We start from the raw sequence: 9077 nt of genomic DNA, 5'->3' as shown, positions 1-9077 counted from the left end.
AAAATAAATTATGTTTATGTATGTCAAAGCAATTATCCCATCAAATGAAGGTGCTTTCACACAGCTCAAGTGCAAGAAACAGTAATAGGCTTTTCATATTTTTAATACAGTTGAAAATGTTTATTTTAGTAGCTACTCAATGGAAAGAAACAGTTCATGCTGCCATTTCCAACATCCTTAAAATATTATTTTAAAATCAACCTAAAGAATTGAAAAGCGGAGCACAATTCTCCGTTGATTACATTTTATAAGTTGTTATAAATGTTTTATAAAATGGAATTGCTTCCTATTAAATACTCCAGGGTTTAAAAGTTATTTCTATAGATCTATTTTTAATTTTCACACACACACACAAAAATAGCTCCATTAAAGGACGCAGCAAAGTCACCCAGTTGAAAGTTAGCACATGCCAGAATTAGAAAGGGCCAAAAATTTTTCCTTCCATCCATTTCCGTGCACAGTTTGTCTTCTGCAAGGAGCACTGCAAACACAGCGCAGAGTTAGAGACTGGATCAGAAATACTCAGGGAAGAATTTAGGTTCAGTAGACAACCATAAAATTGATAATGTCTATCTCTTGAGGGCATGATTATGAATCCATTGGCTCTCCATTTACAATACTTTGATCTTTTTAAAATAAGAAATTTGTAGTCAGATCCTACTATTGCAATTACATTTTCTCAACTATCTCTTTCAGTTCCGCTGTCCCCACTGCCACTGGAGGGTCTTGCAGGTGGCAGAGTGGTGGGGATACGTGCTGTGGCTGGGATCCTGTGGTGGGATGAGAGCCCAGCAGTTCCCCCTCCAGCTAGAACTGCTGCTCTCATTCTGCCATGTGTTTTGTATACACCAGGCAGTGTTACTGCTGTTGCTTTGGCAGAATTGAGTTTTAGCTATTCAGAGCACTTCATATTCACATATTAACTAGGCTAGATACTATAATTTTCTCAGGGAATACAAGAAATGAAAGAGAAACATCAACTTGTAATAACGTGTAGCCCAGTTAAATGGAATACACAAGAGAAAGAACTGTGGCTTTTCTTTAATTCCAAGGTCTGCCAGATAAATATCAAACACATTCTATAAAAGCCAATGGCATTAGACATGTTTTATAATAAATTCAGTCTTATCTGTTGGAAAGGGCTGCATAACCACTACCAGCAGGATGTTTTCTGCAGGTATTTACTTCATTCCCAAAGTTTATGAGTGAGAATGAGTTTTCTGGATCCCTCTACAACTGATATATTCTCTTGCAGCACAGAAAAAGTCCATTTTGTGAAAGTCAACCACACAAGAACTATCCCCAGCTGAATTCCCGCACATGTAAAGCATGCCAAGACCTGGCACCATCAAGGTGTGATTAACGTGTACCATGACTACCATGACTGCAACTAGATTAAAATCAACACAACAGAAAACTCAATTCAGCCACACATAGAGGTATCCTTAATAAAGTGCCTGACTGTAAACTCCACACCAGGGAAGAACACAGTGTGGCCTTGAGAAAAGAACAGACAGATCTTTAGTTTTATGAACAGAGGTATTTATAAAATTAAGATACAAAGAAAAATAACCTTCTCCCATTCTTTTCCCTCCTTCTTTCCTTTTTCTTGTTTTGTCTTTGCTATTCTAATTTACAATGTTCTGCAGAAGACAAAAGCCCGGAAGAACTCAGTACACTGGCATGACGCCTGGAAAGGTGACACACTGCACATATATTTTTCATGTTTTTTAAAATATCCATGCAATAAGGCTTTTTTTGCATGAATTCTTGTATGTATTTGGCAGAGCAACACCCCTCCCTTTATCCTGGATACACACAAGGACATCCTGCTTTCCTGCTGCAACTTCCCAGAAAGAGATTCTTTCAGAAAAGGATCTCTTGCTCAGAGCAGCTCTAAAATTGTCAGCAAGAGCTTGAAAAGTGGGAATGTGCTGCTTTATAATAGAATGGGACCTGATCTGAAGCAGGAAGCAAATACTTCAGGGTATGGTTCAAATCACAAGCAAAACCATCAAACAGTACAGTCTGTGGATATAGAGTTCCTTATCTGAAAGTTATTTTTTCCTTATTCCTAATCTGCCTTGATGTGCTAGCACAATAAAAGGCTTTTCTTGAATAACAGCTGCATCCAAGCTCTATCCCCCAGATAAAAGATTTTTAAGCAAGTGAAGTAAAGAACATCTGGACTTTAACATGAATCCAAAGCATGTCTGCGCAATTTTTTTTCAGGGCTCTGCATTTGTCCTGCCTGCATTCAAGTTATCTGAGCACCAGCCAGGCCTCATCCAGAGACAATTTGCTTTAGACAGCTTCACAAGCTCGTTCAAGTGCAGCAGTGGCACTTCACTGCATCCTCATGGACTCCACTTCAGAGCTGGCCAAGCTGCATTGAGCCTTTGCAAGAGGCTGCAGACAGGCTGATCCAGCATCACACAGATGATCGGTTGAGGACTTTCAACATAGGTAGGTGTGAAATTCTCATTTGCTCAATGCAGAAATTCAGAACTTACATTTTGCACCTGCCATTTTGATGTAGTGAGTACAGAAAGCAAGACAAAAATCAGGCACTGGACACTGGCATTTAGGAAATCATGAATCTCAATTTTCTATTCCTTGAAAGCCTGAAAACACATCCTCCTGGAAACAGTTTTCTGTGTTCAGTCCTACATATAGACTATATATAGACCTATGTATACATTCCTTGGTCTTCCATTTAAGAGCCAGGACTAATATTAAGGATACTGGCCTTTAATTCAATGGTGAGACTAAAAACCACCACTAAGGTCACAGAAGGAGAAAACAGAGGTGTAGTAGGTTTCATGACAACTTAGCTTGTGTATCCTCAGCTATTCAATGTGATTTTTTCTTCTACACATTGGAATTATTCTGCAAAATCATCCCAGAAGCCTGTGCTTCTGTTTGTTATGAATATCCAAATTCCTTTTCATTGATGAAAAATATTCCCACCATTGTCAGTCATTTTTGGATCAGACAATATAGAACTCAGCTGATATATTGGATGACAAGAGAAGTCAGCCAATAGCTTCCAGCAAAGCTGGATCATTCATTTATGAGCACTAAGAAAGTACTTACATTACAGGTTCTAGGAGAACAATATGCAAGGAGTGAATGTTTCCAAAGCTTGAGCAGCAGGGGTGAGTTCAGCACACACTGCTGAAACTCCAAATCGCACCAAACTCCTTCTGCCTTGATTCCCAAGTTGCATTCATCCCACTGGGCACTTCCTTCCAAAAGAGCCCAACTGGAACAGCAGGTGCCTGAAATGCCTTCGAGAGAAATTACCTTCAGACTCGCTTTCTGTTTCAGAGTTCTCTGTACAGACCTGTGAAAGAGATTGAGGGCTTTTTGTTAACACACACAATATTAAGCCAAAGGTAACATTTCTTTGCCATTGTGCTTTACTTCACATTTTCTTGCACTGAATTTCACCTGCAATTTTGTTTTCCAGTCACTCCATTTTATTTACTGTACCCTCCTGAGCCAGGTCTTGTACAGCAGGATCTATGTACTTGTTTGAACTGTCAGCATAACACTGGATAACTTAAGCCACAGGGAAAGGGGTGGGGGATAGCAGTTCTTCTTTCTGACAAGTTTTCCTAGATGTGCATGAGAATGATGGATAATATACAGGATAACCCACACCTGCTGTATCCAGTATCAAGGTCAAAGTGCTGAGCAGTGAGCACACAGCAGGAAACATTGCTTGGAGTTTTATTTATAGGGACATCAGAGTTATTTTATCAGTTGAGCATGCTATACTTACTTACTGTGCAGCACTTCCATTGCTTTATTTAATCTTCTGTATATTGATAGCTATTTCCATAGGCATTAAGTGTCAATATTAACTTTAAAAGCAATAGCGTATGAAGCCAGCAAAGTGAAATAATTAAAATATATTAGCTGCCATCAGTACAGTCCTGGATTTTAAACTACTGGAAACAAACATGATAGATTCTTTTCCCACCAAACCAACACCACTGGGTCACTAAACATGGATGTAGAAGTCATTCCTTTGTGTTATTTCTTCTTTCTTCTGCAGCACTGTAAAGGCCTAGGAAGCCTCATCCAGGTGGTACGTCATATCTTTAAAGTATCAAGTGCTAGAACCACTGAGGAAGCAGATACTCATTCCTTCATGTTCAGGTTTTCTTTTTCTTTTCCAGCACAGATCCTACTAATCACGTAACCACTGGTAATTTGTATTTGAATAGAATTACTTCAGAGATAAAGATAGAGCAGGGAAAATCCGAAGGAAAACCAGAAATTCTTAAATTCCTTGTGCTGACAGGATATTATTATTGCTGCTGTTATTTTTATTATTATTAGTGCGGGAACAGGGGAAAAAATATCCTTCCTCCATCAACCCTGGACTATATCTCAACTAGTTACCTACTAAAGTCTTAAAAGATCTAGGATAAGACATAGGGATACTGAGAGGCATATCACTCATAAAAATGTGACAAAAATGAGCATCTCCACAGCAAATCCCTCAGTTCCCCACACTTGCAACAGAACCTCCACCTTTGCAGATATGACACAGAATGATACATGGTAGATTAGGGTCACAAAGAGCATAGGCAGTGTCCAGAAATTGATCTCATGAGAATTATCAATTTCAGAGAGGTCACACATTCCCCCTTCTCAGGGAGATTTCTATTTCTTACCTGTGTCCTAGTATCTAAGGCCCCACTTGGACTGATGTAGCCAAACCTAGCGCCCTACTTTTTGCTGAACATGCCTCAGTAAAAAAAAAAAACAAAAACTAAGTGCATCCAAGTAAAATCAATTCAGTAGCTGTGGACTGCAAAAGCAGCAATGACTGATCTGCTAGTGTCCTGAAAAGGCTCTTTATAACTTTTGCTGACTTCACTGGAATCTGGCTGACTGAGAGAGTTGAAACTCTCTGTGAGTACAGTCCTACTTTTTCCTTATTATCTATATAAACATTGCTCTTCTAGGTGCATCACGCGGCTGATCTTACTTATGAGGCTGTGCACTCAGACATGCTCCTTCTTTCTAGCACCATCAACACATTGATCTGAGCAACTCAATTTCCTTATCTGGGAAAACACAGGGCATATCCAAGACAAGCCCACGGTATCAGTGGCGTTGTCTGAGAATTAAGTTGTTTATGACCAAACCATTTTTCCCGCCACATCCTGCAGCAAATGTACAACTAGTGGAGGTGAAGCAGAAGATGGCTGAGTGGGGAAGAATCAAAGCTTCTTATCCATAAGAGTAGAGGATATGGTACAGTTCACTTCAAATTTTTGAGTGATCTATCTTTATTCCCTAGAAATCTTACCAATTTCTGCAAGTCTTTTGTGGCTTGCACAATATATACCTAAGTACAAACAAATATAAAGAGCAGCCATATTTTGCAGTAACTACTTTGATGACCTTAGCATTTTTTATTTTTTAAAAGGAAGAACATACAGAGCTAAGAAAATAAGTGCACCTTGAAAAAACACCCCTTGCATAATAAAAGCTGTGATTTTAACTCATTCTGACAATCTAAATTCCTATTAGAGCATACACAGCCAAAAATGCCCACTCCAAACATTTAGTTTTTCCAAAGGTAAACAGAGCAGATCTCATTGTCCTCTCACAGCAATTTTCACAGACTAAACTCTCCTTTCTTAATTGAAGTCACTCCTGATTTATGTTGATGAGATCTAGGAGTTTGGTCCATTATTCTTTTAAGACAAATTTCCTGACCGGGTGACACACTGCTTTCCCTGTTCACATAAAGTACAGTCTATTAGTAACCCCGATGACTTCAGCATGATTGACTCATATTTCAAGTTTAAGATTAAAGTCCTGAAACTTCATTTTTGTAATTCCAAGAATAGCAACTGAATGCTGGGACAGAAATATATTACATATATAGATATGTGTAGAAGTAAGTTACATTCTGGAAGACAAATCCACAGCTCTCCAAGATGCTCTTCTGTGTTCCTTGATCTTCTAGGACTCATAAAGTTTACCATGGGCTGTGACAAAGAGTTTCTGCATTTCTGAGACTTGCTTTGAACACATACCTGGTTGATTATAAGACTGAATGGTCAAGAAAGAACCACCAAATAGACCTCCCATCAACTCTCCTGGCACTACAGAGGATGACCACAGAGAAACAGAATTCATTCATCCTTTTTTCTTTCATTTAAAAATACATATGGCACTTCACAAGAGCCTCCCTTTTAAAAAGCATACATCCCAATGCAAAGGAAAAGCTCTTTAAACCATGCTTTTGTTTTCAGTAGAAAAAACATTAGGAAAACAAGAAGCTGATTATGCCTCTGTCATCTACTGTTAGGCAGGCAGATCCTCTGTGGTACAAGACACCAGCTGCTCAGGATGTTTGGAACAAGAGCTTCCTGAGCAGCAGAGAGAAAGACAGACACGGCTGGGCTGTGGGGGGAATGCAGGGCCTGCAGTCACTGGCTCTGCTGCTAAGAGGAACAAATTTTCTATACATGATGCCAGGAATAAAAAAGTTGGAAAAAATGCAAAGCCCTAACATATTTATTTTTCTATTTAAGCAATTGCAAGAAGTACTGGTCTTCGTTCTAGATTATCTGTTGAGATTTCAACTGCTTTTAGTGTAAGATCCTCAAAAATGTGATCAGTACCTCCTGATACACAATGCTTGTCTGCAGCTCCTAGCCACAGGAGCTGCTACTTCTGTTGTTAGCACAGATTTTGCTCATTTTTCTGTGAGTCTAGAGCTCTAGAGTCAGCCAAGACAAACCAGAACCTTGCCCATTTGTTTGCGATCTGACTTGTTTGTCAATGATAAGAAGTTGTCACCATAGTAAAATAGTGATTTATTTAATGAAAGGCAGCATTTTTTTCTAATGTGTCACAATAGCTATGCCTACTTATGCTAGCATAGAGCTTGTAATGATTAAAACCCTTCTTTCGTACACTCAGGTTTCAGTAAAGTCACCCGGGGCAGAATTGTGGTCCAGGGAAAGGTGGTGGTATCCCCAGATTTGTAACTTGAAGGTTTCTGCTTTTTCTTACTCTTCCAAATTTTCAAAAGGAGAAAATACGAGAAAATAAAACCCACAAAACTGGGAGACTGGAATAGCAGAGAATTGACATGAATGACCTAAAAGTCCCTTAAAACTCTGGTTTCATATTCTTATGTAAAAAAATTTGAGCACAACCTGTTTTTTTCCTGGCTCATCTTCTGTCAGTAAATAAATCACGCCAGTCCCTACCAAAACTCCGGCTTCAGCAAAATTCCCTTTTCACATGATCAGTTTTCATTTTCATCACAGTTGAACGTAGATCCTACGCTGTTGTATCCTTCCTCTCAAAACCGATTCCAGTAGTCAGTTCTCTGCTTCCCTTAACTGAAGCTTGCAGCCTTTTGGAAGGGCTCTGCATAAAGCGGCAGACACATTGGAAAACTATTTCCAGTAATTCATGACTGACTCGGACCAGTTTTAAAGGGTATTTCTAGTTGTAGAACAAAAGGTTAGACTACTGGGCTTTCTGCTCTTGTGAGCTAAATGTGTTTTGGCTGTGAACCCCAAGCCGACATTTGTCCATGGCACAGATACACTACATATCTGTCAAGATGGGCACCAGATTGTATTTTGATAGCTACCGCATCAGTGGAATAGCTTCAGCCAAAAATATGGGTCTCTGGCAGCTAGCATCTCCTGTGTCCAGTTCACAAAATCATCAATTAGCATTTAACCAGACATCTCAAACTTAGATAACATTTCAAAAGCAAAAATACCAGATTTTAGATCATCATCAAATTATCATAGAAGCGGTTTTCTGGGTTGTAAAGAAGGAAAAGAGAGAGAGTTCCTAGCTGGAATGACCTGACAGAATTAGTCTTGTTTTATCTTAGAGGTTTATCCTGGGTTGGCTATTTCTGAGTGTTGAGTTTGACACAGGTAATCTTAGGGTGTTTCCTTAATCTAATGTGCTTAATTTAAGACACTACTTTAGGCAATGAATTCCAGAAGAACATGAAAATGTGCTATGATTACCATCAAATGTTCCAAAAACAAAATTAGACAGAACAAAATGTTTGGTTTTTCACTGAAGCTGATTCTTAAAACTTTTCACAGAGGACCAGCTTCACAAAAACTAGGAAGTTTTTAGTTAGAGTGCCTAGAGCAAACCAAAGTATAACATACGGAAGCCTAGAGCTGATGCTGTTTTCTGCATTAAAGCCCTATGGTGATGGTAGAACACAGAATCATCCCGTAATCTGTTCATATGGTAATGGCAGCCTCTTGCTCCTCATTACAACCATATACCATGTGGTTTACCACGATCCATTAATTACGAAAAGGATCAATTCTAGAACAAACCACAAAGCCAAACAAAACCTTTGGTTTACATTTGCATTTTGCCTTCATTCTGTCTCTATATCAGTGTACGCGGTTTCTTCTGAAGGAAGACTACCTTCCAGTTCCAAATTCCTTGATTATGGAAAGGATTACATTAAGGTACTCCCAGAAAAGGAAAAGATCTCTATCAGGACATAAAAATATCAATATCTGGATCTCAACAATTAGCTCTCATTTGGTTATATCCCATCAAAGGGAGCAGGAAGGCACCGGTGCCCTGAGAAGCTGGCATCTATGTGCTATCCCAGTACTATAGCGGTTTCCCAAGAGCTGAATATTTGAAATGCAAAGATTTTCCCCTGCAGATTATAGAAATGGACATATTCATTTCACACTGCACACCCTGCTTAGCAATATGGCAAATCCAAAACAAACAAACAAACAAAGTCAGCCAGTGCTGACTCATAAGATCCAACACGAACTGATAAAAACGGCCAACAAGCCAAAGCCAAAGCATAACCTCGTGTCAGCTTAGTGTTAGTAAAGCAGATCAAACTTTTTGATTCAGTATCTCTAATCCAAGCCAGCAAGCACAGATGTTGTCTAATACGTCAGTGAATCAGACTTTGCAGTTCCTCCTCCAGGAGGCTGACACATGGCACCCCAGGGAAGAGTCTAAAAGAAGTAACTGTAAACTTTAATACGCTTTCACATTAAAAGGCATCTGTGCTCCCT

The sequence above is a fragment of the Numida meleagris genome, chromosome 13, assembly GCF_002078875.1.
Source record: "Numida meleagris isolate 19003 breed g44 Domestic line chromosome 13, NumMel1.0, whole genome shotgun sequence".
NCBI classification, from domain to species: Eukaryota; Metazoa; Chordata; class Aves; order Galliformes; family Numididae; genus Numida; species Numida meleagris.
Note: the sequence above shows the minus strand (reverse complement) of the source record.